The sequence below is a fragment of the Dioscorea cayenensis genome, chromosome 14 (genome assembly GCF_009730915.1).
Source record: "Dioscorea cayenensis subsp. rotundata cultivar TDr96_F1 chromosome 14, TDr96_F1_v2_PseudoChromosome.rev07_lg8_w22 25.fasta, whole genome shotgun sequence".
Classification (NCBI taxonomy): domain Eukaryota; kingdom Viridiplantae; phylum Streptophyta; class Magnoliopsida; order Dioscoreales; family Dioscoreaceae; genus Dioscorea; species Dioscorea cayenensis.
In genome coordinates, this window is record NC_052484.1 from 2,944,963 (window position 1) to 2,963,543 (window position 18,581).

Consider the following 18,581-nt stretch of genomic DNA (forward strand, 5'->3'; position numbering starts at 1 on the left):
AATGATGCTAATAAGTAACCAATTGGTTTCCATGTCTCGAACAACCTCGAACTGGTATACTATCTTCCATATTGGGTATTGAAACTGCCATTGCAACACAGAAGCTCTTGACTTCATCTAAAAATGTACCCCATCTATTTTCATTGTATAAGTTCTTTCACAGTTATAATCAACCCCATTGCATTAACAATTGTTTGATCTTTTTGCTGCAAGGCATTTGACAAGTCATTAGTGAATCCCAATACTTTGATCATCAAATGCAATATAAATATAAATTCAAAACTCTACATCCTTGATATCAAACCCGATGCCATGCTTCTTTGTTCTGCAACATTCCAATCATTACATATATTCTCTAACACTTCTAATACTGATTCCCACATAGTAAATAGCTAGATTAAAGTTGTATAATGTGAGCCCCGCCGAGCATTACCGGGTCTTGCGAGATTAGTCTCTTGATGCTGGCCTTTTCCTGAAAAGATCTCACCTCTTTCCAATTTCTCCATAATCTTATCATGGTGCTTTTAAAGCAATGCATCTCTCCTTTTGCAAGAATCACTCACAATGTTCACAATCATAATGACAAATTTGAAAAAAAATCACTAATGGCCAAAATGCACCTAGCAACGGAAACGACAACAGACTGCAATTGGTGGACAAAGCAATGTACATAAAAAGTAAATGGATTTTCATTCAAAATTAATGTCTTCAACCCATTAAATTGCCCTCTCATATTTGAGGCTCCATCATATCCTTGCCCTCTGAATCTAGAAATGTATAAACCACAACGAGCAAATAATCCATCCAAAGCTGTCTTTAATGAAGGGGTTGAAGTATCAACAACGTGTTCAATAATAAGAAATCTTTCAATTACTTGCGCTTACTTATTCACAAACCTCACAATCACAGTTATTTGCTCTTTTATTGATTTGTCACAAGCCTCATCAAGAAGTAAAGAGAAATGACTATCTCCAATCTCATCAATAATGACTCGCATGGTCTATTCTACATAATCCCTCACTAACTCTTTATCTATTTGTGGAGAAGTTATTTAATTATTTCCAAGAGCATTTTCCTTAATCACATGACCAACACTTTCAACTTCCATCCCATACCAATTCAGCATCTCTAGAAAGTTGCCCATGTCTGTGGAACTATAAGGTTTATCATGGCTATGAAAAGCAAGACCTTACAATAGAAGAAATCTAACAACATGTAAAATAGCAGTGACACGAGCTCTATATGCAATCTCCATCTCTCTACTATGAGAAGAGAATATGGGACACACTTTACCTCTGATTTTTGAAATCCTCACAAGGTCGTCTTGCATTGTTGTGGTTGCTATTAACTCCAGTAACATGCTCAGTGAAAACTTCCATGGCCTTTTTCCAATTGCTAAACCCTGTCTTTGTGAAGGCATCAATCCCAAGTTTACCACCCTATGGTTGCTTAAAAAGATAAAAACAGAAGCAATAAGCTGCATCTTTCTCCACACTATCTTCCAACTAATCAAATTTCTGAAACCATAATTCTCTAAAACTTCTCAAATCTTTTGCTTGTTGTTTTCGAGGAAAATTGTGGCCAACTGGTTGACATGGACCCATTAGCAAATTCTTTCTCCTAACTTGATCTCTTATTCTTGTAATATTCCTCAATTGGTTTTTGAAGCCCTAGGTCAGCAATAATATCACTTGGATCAAACTCAACACGACTTTTCTTTTGTGAAGTGATACTTGCATCAGACGTTGAACTCGTTCTTGCTTCAATACTTTTTGGTATAGATTTAAAAAACCTCTCCAAATCTATGAAATTGATCAAATTAAATATATAAATAAATTGAACTAAATCATAAATTCATAAATTATTTAATCAAATATATGTAACCCTAAATTGGATACTTTATCTTAATCAAATTGAACTAGGTTTACACCTTAACTCATAGAATTTTTATGTGTATATATACATGTATTGATAAACATGGATAAATAACACTTATACATATATTGATAAATATTGATAAACATATATTAATAAACATGGATAAAAATTTTGAGAACAGTTACAATTCAATAAATAAAATAAATAAAGATATAACTATAATTTATCATTATCTTAAAATAAATATTTTTATCCATATGTATAGTTATAACTTATACTAGTAATACAAATGTAAATAATATTTTAATTTAAATAAAAAATTTTAAGTATATAATAGAATTATGATGAATGGGATAAGTTAACATTCAATAAGGAAAAAATAAATTACATTTAATCATTATTATAAGTATAAATTATAGTTATATAATTATAAATAATATTTTAAATTAAAAAAAATATTTAGAAGAATTGTGATGAGTGAACATGTGTTATTTAAATAACTATGTTTTAAATAATTTTTATGAATTTATTTCAATAATTTTAAAAATTTTAATTTGTATTTTTTTTAGATTTAAAATCTTATTAATTATGGATGAAAGTTTATTTGAAAGTGATAACTTATACTTAAAAAATTTGTAAGATAAACATTTTTATTTATTAGTAAATCATAAATTTTGATTTTAATACTACTCAAAATTTTAAATTAAATTAATGATATCAATGCCCTAAATCAAATAATCAATGATATCAATCTGCACATCACATTAATCAATTTCAATCTATAAACATTTCAACAAATTTCCTCAAACATCCAAAAGAAATATTTTACAAATTACAAAAAATAAGTTCATAAACAAGAAGATTACAAAAAAAAAAAAAGCTTCACCTCTTTAGAAAGATCGAAGCTTCGCTGGAGGTCCAGAGAGATAAAAAAAAAGTCAACGTTTTATTGAAATGCTAGAGTTAAAATGAATGAGAGATTGCAACCCAATTTACGAAGAATAATACACTACTGAAAGATGGATTGAGAAAGAGTGTAAAGATGTTAACATGATATATATATATATATATATATATATATATATATATATATTATATAAATATAATGTATCTATTTAATAGCCCGTGTTATGGCACACGCATAATTTTCTCCACCAAATTGTCATGTTTCAGTTTTTCATTGGGCCTTTTAAAACTGATTAGACTCATCCTTCATCTTGCTCGTTAGTCACCAAAGGCACTCATTTGCTTTTGGCTCAGGTGATCTGAGTTAGAAAAGGAGCTGATGACTGGCCATGTGCGAGGACACTAAGGAGCACTCCGTTAGGTTTCGTTTGGCTAGCTGGAAAAGAAGTGGGTGTTACATTTTGTTTGATTGATCTTCTATATATGTTTTCTCTCTCTCTGATCCAGGTGCTCACTGCTCAGGCTAGTCGGATGGGGTGAGAAATATGGTTGGATCTTGAGAGAATGCTTATTGTTGATGGTGATTATGTTCGAAATTTTAATAAAGGTGATCTGCATCACTATAGATTAAGACTAACTGGAAGTTGGTTAAGGCGGAGTTTTTTTCGAGGGGACCTAGTGTGACTATCACCTATTGTGATTGAAAAGTTAGTGGCCTAAATTTGTGAGAGAAGTTTGATTTTGCAAAATTTGTGTGAAACTATATACTTTGTATTTCATTTGTGTGAAACTATAAATGTATGCATTTGATGCTGATATACATTACTAATTTTCTATCTCCTTTATTATTTTATTGTTTTTTGTAGATGTTCGTAATTTGTAACATAAAATATAGATAATCTTTGTCAAAATGGAACTTACAGAAATACTTAGGATCATGTCAAGTGAATTAATCATGGTAATTCGTTATACTACACCTTAACTACAAATATCTTAATAAATCACTTCACTAAGATGGTGTTTAATATGGGGATTAATAAAATTAATGAAATTATTCCCATGTTTGGTATAAAATTAATGAAATTATTCCCGGAAATCATTTATTTGTAGGAATACATTATTCCCATGACTAAGGGCTTTCCACATTCCAGGGGTGGGGGTTAGCTATAAATTATTCCCATGGCAAGGGGTGAGCAAAACCGGGTACTCGATCCAGTTTTAAAAATAGGATCGAATACCCGATTTTTCATATCGGCAAAGACTCGACCAATATCCGATCAGGTTTAAACCAAATACCAAAATTGGGTGTCCAGTTCAAACCGGATCTGATATCAGATATTTGGATCCAAATTCAATTGTTATCGGCTTTATGGAATATTTTTATATAATAACATTACATAAAAAACAAATATAACAAACTTATAATTTACAAAAAGATTAAAATCTTATATTATTTTATACCCAACACAAATAATAAAAAGTTTTATCATTACTAAGCAATACTAAAAAAAAATCAAATATTTTCAGAAGCATCAAACGTCTCATCAATAATAACTAGAGAGAACACCCGAATTGATGAAGACTAAAAGAGAGGAATTAAAAAAAATTATTAATTTAAATATTACAAATTTTGTATATATATATATATATATATATATATTAAAATAGCAAACTGCATCTTATAAGTTAATGTTTTCATCAATTAATCAATTATTGAGATTAATATTTTTAAAATAAATTTTCAAAATATAAATATAGATTAATTCATCCCAAGTAAATTAAAGTTTTTTATTTATAAAATTATAAAGTTGACAATGATAAATGTCACATTTTATCTTATTTTTAATATTATAGTTTATCTATACAAAGCTAAAGTTTTCATTAATCAATCAATCATTTATTTTAATATTTTTTAATTACTATTTTGTTTGTTGTCTTTGTTAATTGTGTGATGGTATTGATTTATTAGGTTGCAAGTCCAATGCAATTGTTATTGCTTCAAAAGCTGTTGTGGGTTTGTAAATATTTGCAGTTATGGTTGCTTCATATAGGTCAACTTTATTTGGGGTTCATTTTACTGGTGGCAACGTAAGTTTCATAAGTATAACGCTATGGCCATAAATGTTTTTTTTGTAACGTTGTGGTCACAAAACTATTCTCTAATTGCACTGATGGTCATAAATGTTTTTTTTGTAACGTTGTGGCCATAAATGTTTCATTATTATAACGATGTGGCAACAAAGGTTTCCTACGTAGATCATGTTTTTGTGGCCACGCCATCACATTTATGGCCATCAGTGCAATCAGAGAATAGTTTTGTGGACACACCGTTACAAAAAAAATATTTGTGGCCATTAGTGCAACTGGAGATTAGTTTTGTGGCCACAATGTTATAATGATGAAACATTTTTGGCCACCAGTGAAACTACCCCCTTTATTTGTGTTAATTATCTGTCATTTTAACTCTAAATTATCATTTAATTTCAATGAAAATAATATAATTTATTTATATCATTTGCTATAAATATTAATAATACAATCATATCATTTGTATCCATATCAATAATTTCATTAGGTATATCATTAATCTTTTTAATGTGCACATAGATTGTGGATTGTTTTCTTTTTTAATTTGCTTTATTTATCCATAGCGCAAGTTTGTTTATATTTAATTTTCATTGAGAAACAAGAATCAATCCCAAATAATTCTATAAATTAATTTGAAATATAAAAAAAAATACTCGAATCAAGATTAGGGAAGAAAATTAAGTTGATTCATCAAGGGAATAAAATAAAATTGTTTAAAAAAGGGAAAACATTAATAGGCATATATATATATAACCAAATACTGTTAAATAAAGTTTTTCCCCATAAAAACATCTTATTCTATTGTATTCTTCTAAAATTTGTATGTTACTTATATAATAAATACCATATATTCCAAATATGAAATTAATTTAAAATTTGCTTATAATCAAATACTTTTAATTACGAAGTATGAACAAACTATGGACTATTATCTTGGAAGTGAAATAATACCTGAAAAATTAAACTATTTTATTTATCAAATTATAAACTTAATAATGATATATATTATATCTAGATTAATATTTTTAAAACAACTTCTTAAAATATAAAAATTGGTATCAGACATCATGTATAAAATTGTAAAATTAATAATAATAAATATTTTATCTTATCTTCACTCAAATATTAGAGATTTTGTCGATATAGATTAATTAATCTCATAATAAATTTAAGTCTTTTGTTTATTACAAGTATATGTTTTCATTTATTGGTCAATTTTTATATTAATAATTTTCAAATAACTTTTCAAGTAATTCATCTAATGATAATTTAAAGTTGTTTATTTATCAAATTATAAAATTGATAATGATAAATATTATATTTTATCTTATTTTTAATATTACAGTCTATAAATAGGAAGCTCAAGTTTCATTAATCAATCAATTATTCAAAATATTATTTGTTAATTACTATTTCATTTGTTATAGTTGTTAATTTTGTGATGGTTTTGATTGATTATGTTCAAGGTTTGATGGGATTGGTAATGTTGCAGAATGAGTGCCTGTAATTATTGGTAAAATTGTTATTGTTGAGGATGACGTTTCAATTAGAGTATATGACACTCCAATTACTTAGATTTCAAGCAATAAGATAAAAATAATGAATCAAGAAAAAACATACCCGTAATTTTTTATTTTATTTTTTTAGTAATTCATATAAGACAACTTTATTTGTGTTAATTTTCTGTTAGTTTAGCTCCAAAAGATTGAAGATTATCATTTAAATTAAATGAAGATAATAAAATTTATTTATATCATTTGCTATGAATCTTAATATTATTATGCATCATTTATGTTGATATCAATAATTTCATTGAGTATATTATTAATCGTTTTAATGTTAAATAGATTGTGAATTCATTTTATTAATTTGCCTTATTTATTTGATAGGGTTGCACTATATATTAATAAATAAAATTGTACTAGGATCCAGATTAGAGAAGAAAATTAATTCATTTAGGAAATAAAATAAAATAATTTAAAAAATGGGAAAACGTTAAAATATATATAACAAAATATTTTTAAATAAATTTATTTTCTTTACCAAAACATCTAATTTTATTATATTTGTTACTTATATGTAATAAATTTATTACTATTTAATTATATATTCTCAATATGAAATTAATTTAAAATTTACTTAACATTAAAATTTACTTCAAACTAAATAATTTTAATTAAGGATTATAAAAAACTACTATTATGTGAAAAAATCTTATTATATCATTATTGCATTAATTACCTTTGAGAAAATAAAAAAAATAATGAATAATTTGTACTAACAATTGCCAATATACATAAAAATATAAATATACAAATATAATTTAAAAAATAATTATTGTCTGATAGTTTCAAAAATCAAGAAAACTTTGATATAAAAATATCATTGAAATGTGACCTTTAGATAACTGTAATTTGTAAATTATTAGAGGTGTGTATTACAATGGCATGCAAATATTTGTAATTTAGTTTTAGATTAATCATAAATTATTAGAGGAATTGCATTGCTAAACCACAAAAGCAATTATAATTTAATCCTAAATTAATTATGATTTATTGAAAAGGTAAAATCCCCTATTTGGTCCCTATATTATATATGTTTTACCCTTTTAGTCCCTCAATTTTAATTTGGCCTCAGAAAATCCCTCTATTATCCAAATTGGTAAAATCAAGTTCAGGCCGCTGCATCCACCATTACTTTTGCCTTCCAATGATGCTGACGTGGCATTCTTAACAGATAAAATATTAGTTAATAAATCTTTTCAAACAAAGTGTGTTCCTAATCAAGAGGATCCGGATCCGAATCTGATTACATCTCCAAAACCTAGACTCAATAAAACCTCAGCCTCACCATCACGGAGAAGCTTGGTCGTTGATGCCACCAATGTTGCAGATTCCGCCACGACCGCCGATGCCACCACCACTGCCGACAGTGACACCATTGCTAACTTTTTACCTCCAAGACCGCACCTCCTCAACCTCCCTTTCATCCACCCCCACAGGCTTAATAGCCACCATCAATGAGGACAGGCAACACCTCCACTTCCACCTCTGTAAACCGACATCACTGCCCTAATATTTTTATCATCCCATGATTCAAAAAAATTGATTTCCATAGTGATCAACACCTCCTCCACCACTATAGACTACAACAACATCATTTTTTTTTTTTGTAATTCAGCAGGCCAATTTAAAGAATTATGTAGGAATTCTGCATGTTTTAAAGAATTCTGCAGGGATTAATTTGTAAGAAATTAACAATTCTGCAAGACAAATTTGTAGGACAATAATTTTGCATATTTTAAAAATTCTGCAGGGATTAATTTGAAAGAAAATAACAATTCTGGAAGACAATTCTACAGCCAAATCTTATAGATGAACAAAACTCACAAATGTCCAGAACATTCACAAAGTCCAGTCACAATTCCATTCATATAAATTTATATCAATTCCATCATTGATATAAGTACATATGTTGCAATTGACCAATGTGCAGGCCAACCACATGTACAACAAAATTTTAACAAAAATACATTAACATAACCCATTAGTGTAAATTGCATTAACAAATCCAAAGTACATTCAGAGACAAAAAAAAATCTAGTAATAAAACTCTAATTTTGAGCTACTTCTCCATGGCTGAAGCTCTAGAATTTTGTATTGATGCACTAGTTGTCCTGCTCTCCTGAGTTGGTTTTTCTATAAGGTCCACAAAAGTATTTGGCTGCTGATTTCCTTCGTCATGTTGCTTTCTCCCTGTAGAAGCCCTTAGATTTCTTCTTCCCTAACCATCATAGACACCAACCATATATTAATAACCATTAAAAAAGGCAAAAGTTAAGATGTTTTAAAAGGAAAAACATTATAATCAATTCAGCAGCAGTGATAAATGAAGAGGAATTGGGAGGTTCTTTGCCAACAATAACTCCCCCACTATGAGCACCCTGCACATATAAAATACAAATGCCACAATTTTGAAAATTGCACAACTCATCAACTTTCCAAAGAAGATTAATATTCTTACCCTTAAAACCTGTATCGGAGGCATTGCTGCCCCAAACTACTTTCTCCCTTTGATTGTAACATCTGCATTCTTATTTTGGGTTAATGTTTCTGATATGTTGCTAGTTGTGCCCTGCATCAAGGAAAAAAAATTATACATAGAATGTGGGCAACTAACAGACAGAGGGGAAAAAAATACTTACAGATGCGTTAGTCCTTTTAGTCCTTTTTTAACAGGTGCTCTTGTTGTTAGCTATGTCCTACATCAAGGAAAAATTATAATTGATGGCCAGTTAATTGACTTTAATAAAAAAATAAATAAAACTTACATCTATGTTAGACTTTTTTGGCAGGTGATCTTGTTGTAGCCTTCAGCATGACAATAATTGCACTTGAATACTCTGCCCCTTCTTGACATTTTTGTTTTACTTTTGTTTTTGGTTTCCAGAGGCTCTCTCCTCCTTTTCTTGACTGGTTGACCTAGCATTCTTTTCACAAAAGGAGGCAAAAGTGGCCCTTCATCACTCACTGGCCAGAAATCTCTATTTTTCACTGGATTAACTGCAAATTGGTATGCTTTTTCATATGTTTCTTTTTTGAACCAATGAGCCACATAATTAGTTGGGTCTTCCACTTGAAAAGCAATAGTTGCCATAACATGTTGACAATGGATGCCTGTTTTACTCCACTTGCCACAAGAGCATGTTTGTTCAGCAAGCATTACAACATAGGCTTCTCTTTCATGCAGCATTAGGTTATCCCAATAAACTTCGTTCTTGTTACTCCCATTCCACTCAACTTGCCACTTTACACTTCTTTGCCTTTCTTTTTCAATCTTGGTAGCAACATTTGGCCCATAATCCCCTGCCCATCTACTAGCAGTCTTTTTTCATTGTAATCCTCATCATCACATATTGCCTAATTGTTTCTAGCATAGGGATAACTGGTCTACTCCTTGCATCCAAGACCACTCTATTAAAAGTTTCACACATGTTGTTATCAATTACCTCGCATTTAACCATATCATTAAAAAATGCTTGACACCAACCATGAATTGGCCATTTCTCAAGTAACTCTTCAACAGCATTGTCTCCCCTTTTCATATTCCTCATTTGGTCCATATGTTTCTTCATCTCTGGGATGCTTGTAGATTTGGCCACATTCCAGAATTGAAGTTGCAACTCCTTTCCTTGATGTTTCTTGCCCCACCTTGCATAGATATGTCTTGCATACATCCTATGCTCAATAAAAGGTAGAAGATCTTTCACTGCATGAATTAGACCTTGCATAAAAAAGAAAATAATTCAAGTGCATGACTAGCTAATGGAAATAACTTTAGTGATTGTTTCATTGGAATGTGTTGTATACCTTCTGCATATCACTTGTTAGAGACCATCCCAACCCTTCTCCCATGCTAAGATCAGCCTTCAAATTTTCAAAAAACCATGCCCATGTCTCAGTAGTTTCCTTCTCAACAATAGCCCATGCTAAAGGGAAGATTTGGTTATTTCCATCCCTACCTACATCCATAAGCAATTGCCCTTTGAGTAGACCTTTAAGAAAACAATTATCGACACCTATGATCCTCCTACAACCAACTAAAAACCCTTCTCTGATAGCAGTCAAGCATATGTACATCTTTTGGAACACAGGCAGCACATTCTGGTTAACCTTCTTAGCCACAACAAGCACACTGCTCCCTGGATTGGTTGCCAGCAACTCAAGCGCATAATTGTTAAGCACCTTGAAGTCTTCCTTGAACTGCTCTTCAGTTTATTTCATCACTAAGCTCTTGGCATTCCTGCACACTTTACTGGTAATGAAGACTCCTAACTGGCCCGAACCATTGCCCTCAATTACCTAGCCCTAATGAATGGCATGGCACTTATTACTTCTCCAAATTTTTTAGCAACTAAAGGAGCTGTCACCCTCTTGTTTTTTGTGGTCCCAAGTAAGTATGAATGATCGGGGACATAGTGCTTCACAAAAAAAACATTTTCTTTGCACTACACTGGGAGCATAAGATGAGTTATTTGCAGTTTTTTGCGGCACACTTGGCCCTAACTCTCAATGCATCATTTTTAATGAACTTGAATTCAAATCCCTTCCTTGTTGAAAACTCAACAAGTTCATTCTTGAACATTTTGAGATCTTTAAACCTAAGATCCAAGGAAAAGTCTTCCAGAGTGGTTTTAGGGTCATAAACTGTCCTACATAACTTGTGCCTCCTCGTATCATCTCCAGCAGATCCATCACTTGTGTCATCATAGCTTCCAAGATATGATGAGTCCATGTAATCACTTTCATATCCACAAACTTTTCCCCTGTTTGTGTCATGGCTATGCTCAATGCATGCTGCTTTCCACTCAGCTTCAAAGTCACCCTCATTTCCACCAGCTTCATCAACATTTCTAACATTTTCACTATCTTTCCACTATATTTCCTTCTTCAGCTATATAAATTTTTTGACTTTATCCTTAGCCCCTAATATCTCATCATCAGCATCTGAGTTAAAATCAAGGAATGGGACATCTACAAGCGTCTCTGCATCATCCCTGCTTGAGTCAGTCTCATTGGCAGTCTCATATTCCTGCTCCACTTCCAACTCCAAAACATCTTGTTGCAAATCAACATGTAACCCCAGAGTGTTATCAAAATCAGACACTAATACTTATGGCAAGGGCCTATCCTGCTTAGCACATGATGTTTCCACATAAAGGTCAGCTGTCCAAGCCTCTCTTAACCTATCAACCAAGCCTACAATGCTTGCATCAACACATATTATTTTCACTGCCCCTTCAGCATCTATGTAGAATAATTTGACATCTTGCCTAATGTCATAACCAAGTTCCTTGATGTCTCCCAGCAAATCCCAATGACATAGTCTGTCAGGGTCAACAACAAACTCATTTGTCAGGGTCAACAACAAACTCATTTATATTCCCATTGACATATATAATTTCCCCTTCTCTTACAATTGACCCTCCATAGTAATATTTAAGAGTGTACTCACAACTATCCATGGTATTGTATACCAAAAACCAACATTAAGCAATTAATTCACAATAAAGGCCAAAACTATATATGTGGAATTTTATGAAAAAAACCAACATTAAGCAATTAATTCACATGAAAGGCCAAAATTATTTATGTGAAATTTTGTGGCAGTTATAGGTCTAGTAAATCTAGTAACCTACCCTAGTTAATAGCTTAATCTTTTTGAAACCTATGATGCACAACCTATATAATTAATTCATAATAAAGGCCAAAACTATGTGTAATTTTGTGGCAGTTATCCAACATTAAGCAATTAATTCTAATAAAGCCTATGATGCAAAACCTATATAATAATTTTTCAGCAAAGGAAATAGACATGACTAGTAAAAGACCAGATCAAAACATTAAAATCTACAATAGGTCATACACACATCAATTATGCCATAACACAACAAACATAGAAATGCTTGTGTTGGAGAGATTTTAGAAAGTAATATGCCTAATCTAACTGATTTGTTGAAATTTCCCAGGGCTAATAGGGCAGTGAAAAGAGGCAACATCTCTTAAAACCTCACATAGGTAACACTTAAACCCTAATGTTGAACGAATGGGTCAAGGTTGTAAATTGGGTGAAAATAGCAACAAACATAGTAATTCAAACCTAAGAGACATAAATACAGTGCTAATTACTTGCCTGACTGACTGGTTAACAGTGGGGAGTACCCTTTTTGGAGGGGTCTCTCTTGGTCGAGGAATAGTGACTGAGCTCAGTCGAGTGGATGTCGCTCTCTGATAGTTGCAGCGTGGCTTGAGATGACGATGCAGTTGCAGTCGGGAGAAGGATGATAGTGAGCAAGGGTTTTTTGGCTACTAGTGGGAGGAAGGCTGAGGTTTTATCTGGTCTAGGTTTTGGAGATGCAATCGGATCCGGATCCTCTTGATTAGGAACACACTTTGTTTGAAAAGATTAATTAATTAATATTTTATCTGTTAAGAATGCCACATCAACGTCATTGGACGGCAAAATTAACAGTGGTTGCGGCCTGGACTTGATTTTACCAATTTGGATAATAGGGGGACTTTCTGAGGCCAAATTAAAATAGAGGGACTAAAAGGGCAAAACATGTATAATACAGGGACCAAATAGAGGATTTTACCTTATTGAAAATATTAAATTATAAATAATGTGCAGTATAGGACCATTGAATTCATCTTTTATATATATTTTTATCAAGGTATTTTTTTTTAATCTACAAAGAATAAATATTTTTTATCACTTTAACTTTATTTGACTCAAAATTATCTTTTAACTTCAATAAAAAAAATTAATTATATTATTTGTTATGCATATTAATATCTAATCATAGTCACCCACTTTAATTAGAGAATAAAAAATAATTGAAGTTATTAGCAATGCATCCTCTATATATATCATGAATGATTTTATTAATTATATCCTTTCAGTAAGTACATAGATTGAAAGTATTTATTTTATCTTATTTTCAAACTCCTAATTTGGTATTTAAAAGAGGTCTTTTAAAAAAAATAGAGAATCGTTCAATGTGCCATGAGAATCAATAAATAATTTTTCAAAATTTAGATTAAGTTTGTTGTTTTAAAAAGTTTGAATAAGTGAAGTTTCAAACATTATTATCAAAATCATCTATGATAATTATGTCTTTGCTGTGATTATTATTATTATTATTATTATTATTATTATTAACTTCTTCTGTTACATCTATTTCTCTCGTGTATAGCACGGGCATAACACTAGTATATACAAAAGAATATATTGAAAACCGGATCTAATTTGGGTAGCCAATTTTTATTTTTTCCTGACCTGAATCTGACCCCGATTTGCATCTTAAAAATTAAGATACTTGATCCTTTTTTTGGATCGGATACTCGCAAAATTTGAGCCCAAAAATCAGATACCGGAACGGATCATTGGATCAGAGTTTTTTTGCCCAACCCTACCCATGGCGTGGGAATAAACTTATATAAATAAAATAATTAAGAACACCTTCAATTCCTTTTCTTCCATCGCATCCTCTTTGTTATAAAAACTTTCTTCACTCTCTATGTATACCCAAAACTGAATACAATAACGTAGTATTTTTGTTGTTGCATGAATAATAATAATAATAATAATAATAATAATAATAATAATAATAATAATAATAAGTTTTTTTCCATTTTTATTTTATTTATACATAATTTTGCATCAAAGATGAACCATGGATCTAGAGGAAGTAGAGAATGATAACAATATTAATAAGTTATTTTTTATCACTTAAATTATTTTATTTTATTAGCCATGATGGTTGTTCATGTGTATTGGTGAAAAATATAAGAAAACAAAATTGTAAAAAAGGAAGGAAATTGAATTAATTTATGTTTATATTTTTTGTTAAAATTATGGCTTTATTTGTAAGAAAGGCATGGCTTATAATTTTGGACAAAGGGAAGTAATTTGAGTTAATTTATGTTTTTTTTTTTTTGCATAATTTTGTATTTAGGGGTTATTTTCAAAAATTATTTATACTCCCATGAATTTTGTGTCCACACCAATGGAATATTTCTTTGTATTAGTAACATATTCCTAGTGGTCATTAGAATGAAACCAAACAAGAACTTGTTATTAACAAACTGTAATGTTTTTTGTTTTGTTTTGGGAAAAGGAGACAAGCGCCACCCATTAAGGGGTTGTCAAAGAACAAATACAATAATGCACTAGTTACGGTGACTTGTCGACCACTTAGAAATTTATTAACCTGATTATACATCAAACGGGATGATAAAAGCTTCCCACTTGTATGGCTAGAAGATTTTCATAAACTAAATCGAACTAAAAAATTTTTTCTATCACGCAATCCTGAAAAGAAATGATATAATACGCCCCATAGGAGACCCACGTAATCTACACGCCTTTACCCACCCACTACAAGTGACTACTACAGAGCTAATCGGTGAAGTAACTTTGTGTCTCTAGCACCCACTGGAGGTGACTACTACCACTAGACTAACCAGTGATTGGTTTTTTCCCTTAGTGAAAAAAAATTGCAATTAATTCATATCTCAAACTTATTTAAAAAGAAGCGGTTTATTTCAAGGTGTCAATCGGGCTGTGCAACTCGTGAGCAGGCTCTCACACTCTCTCTCTCTCTCTCTCTCTCTCTCTCTCTCTCATTCTCATTTATCTATATATCCTTTTTTAGATATTTTTTAATAACATAAGTGAAAATTTAATTAAAAATTTGAAGTTATATATAAGCAAATAGGTCAAAAGATTTTAATATTTTAATTAAATATGTGAGAAATTTGTCAAATACATATATAATAGTAAATCTTGAAATTGGATGAGTTTCTATATGTAAAAGTGAATAATATATGTGTTTAAACTAATTTTATTAAATACATTTTCATAAAAGTATGTGAAAAATATCTCTCATATATATATATATATATATAAACACTTTAAATAAAAAGTATATATAATGTGCACAAATATATCTAAAATTTTGATATATTTTATCTCCATTAAAATTAATACTATTTTGTATTTACAAAAGTAATTTTAATTTTAATTTCACCCTTTGAGATAAGGTCTTTTTTTATATGCTTCATAATTAATTCTATTTTGTATTTTTACAAAGTTGATATTAATTTTAGTTTTTTTTTAAAAAAAAAAAATAGGAGACAAGCGCTCCACAGTTGAATGCAGTTAGGAGATGTGCATAGGCGTAAAGTGCAACCGTAATCTCAACAAGTATTTATGCCCTTACTTGCTTGGGCTTTGGGATTTGATCTTGAGTCCTCCCTGAAATGAGCGCAAAATTAGCACCGTACACAATAATAACAGTAAAGTAGGCAATCATATATAAGATACTAAAATTTTTATGTATAATCCCCTACTTGATCCCCCTAATGAGATCAGAGTCTCCCTATTTGAATTTAGCTACCAAGAATCCCCATATTATTTCAATTGAGAAAATATCAATCCACTGACTAACAGAGAGTAAATTTTTCTCGTGAGTAACTTAGTTTGGCCTTATTTTAGTTTGAGCACTAACATTCAATTTGTATCAAAATGAATACTAACTTTTAATTTCATTTCTTTGGTGGGATAATTGGAAATTTCATGTAGTTTTTTGGTGACGTGGATGCCGGAGCACTTACGTAGCTGCCCTTGGTCCACTTCACCAATTCAGCCATTTAACCAACATGGCTTTTTTCCACATATGAGGGACATGTCTGCTTCTCTCCCATCAGTCCATTTTTTTCCTTTTTCTTTCCTGAGAACGGTAATCTTGTTTCCTCACCTATGCATCAAACGTGCCATCGGCGTCTGACTGAATTAGATAACAGTCACCTTTTCTACCATCCACCGGGACTCAAAATACAACCATACATCAAATAGAAATACACGCAAATGAAAATAACAGCAAGAGAGAAAATCAGCAGAGGGAACCAACATACATAGACCATCGCAGGAAAAATTCTCATTAGATAACAAGAAATTTTCCTTTTATCATATCCAAAAACTCATCTTGATTAGATGAGCATAACAATCATAATAACAGAAGCCTTTTCTTTGGAGTTTCTAGGAAGACCAAACACTGCAAAAAATTACAATCAAAATTTTTTAATAAATAGACAAAAAAAAAGAACTTTAATCGGATTGAAACACCTGCGTGTTCACAAGATCCTTCATGGTAACAGGAATCCTTCTAAGCTCATAAAGCATGTCGACAATGTGATGCACCGTAGTGGGGCTACCATCGGCTGCGGTGGCATCGGCCGCCTTTTTGACAGCCGTGAAAGTGTCAAGGAGCTCCTTTTCCATGAATCCAATATGGTGCAACCTCAAAGAACAGCAGAAGAGAAAATGATAGATCGATCCAAGAGCGCGATCAAGGGAGAAGAGCGAGAGGAGATCAATGGAAGAGCAAAGAAACCCTAGCAAACAACAAGAGAGGAGATCACGTTATGGTGGGAATCATATGATTGTTATGAGTTATCCGATTCTTGTGGAAACCAATGGAGAGTATAATAAGGAAATTATGGTTATCTAATTCCGGCAGACGCCGGTGCTGTGTCTAATAAGAAAATTAGGGTTTTTGTTCTCGAGAGAGAAAGAGGAAGAGAATGGGTTGATGGGAGAGAAGCTGACGTGTCCCTCATACGTTGAAGAAAATGACATGTTGGTTAAGTAGCTGAGCTGGTTAGTCGGTAACGTGGACCAAGGGCATCCACACAAGCGCTCCGACGTCCATGTCACCAAAAAACCACTGAAAATCCCCAATTATCCCGCCGGAGAAATGAAATTAAAAGTTAATGCTCATTTTAATACAAATTGAATGTTAGTGCTCAAACTGAAATAAAGTCAAACTTAGGTACTCACTGAAAAAATTTACTCGACTAACAGATGTTAGTTTTTCCATCTACTACTGAGGTATGACATTTTTCAATTAAAATATTATTAAAATTAAAAATTATAAAAAAAACTTTTTAATTATCCAGATAATCCATAATAGCTAATGGCATTTGGATTCTTCTCAACCTCCACCGTCCTTCCCCGCTTCTATCCATGCTCTTTGGCCCTCTTCATCACTCGCATTCTCAACCACTAACTCCCATCACCTCCTGTTGTATGTTTTAGATATTTCAAAAGTTTTTATTATCAATATGTTCTTAATGAATATATTCTCTAATTGATTATAATTTAATTGTTTAAGGAGTTTTGAAAGCTTAATTGCTCATAAAGTTTATTTCTATTTAATTCTAATGTTACATTTGGGTGATGGCATCAATTGGGAGTTTAAGGTTATTCTTCATCTCCCCAAACGGGCCAAACTCCCAAACCTCTTCATCTTCTAAACTCCTATGACTTTTCGTCTTCTCATGTCTCTTCATCTTCCCATATTTATGAGAAAGTTTAATAGATGTGACTTTTCATATTCTTCTCAACCTATAATTAGAGGCTTTGTAATCTTGTATAAAATAGACATATGAGAACCTAGGTTTAGATATAATCTATCTATTTTACTTTTACTTGGTTTTCCCTTAGTTATTTTTATTCTTCGCTATTCTGAATCCTAACCAATTGGTTGGAAGAGCTTGTTATATCCTGAGTAGTATTCGTGTCTTGGGCGAAAAAACTCTTGAGGACAGTGTTATCACACATCTCAAGCTTTCTCAATTTCTCCTATTTTCCAACACCTCCACTTTCATCCTCACTCTTTAATTATTATTTTTTAATTTCTTTATAATAATATTTTAATAAAAAAAAATGCCATGGAACTTGATAAAAAAAATCTATGAGTAGGTGGAGCGACATTTCTCAATTGAAATAATATAGGGACCCCTAACGGTTAAATTCAAATAGAGGGATTAAAGAAACAATTTGACCTAATTAGAGAGGATCATACCAAATTTATATGATTTGGAGATAGAATTACATCAACAAGGGACATAACCGGAGAAATCTACAAGATTACATAACTGCATTTCAAAATTGTTCCCAACATTTGATAAAATCTCAATTGATCTTTTATCATACTTTAATTAACAATTTACAACTACATCACATATATATTTATCTTTTCTAATTTTGCAATCTAGTTTCTACAACAAACCCTAGACCCTTCAATGTATCCAAATAGGACTTAAAACAGTTTATTTGGGTCCATTTGATTCACACATTAGTAC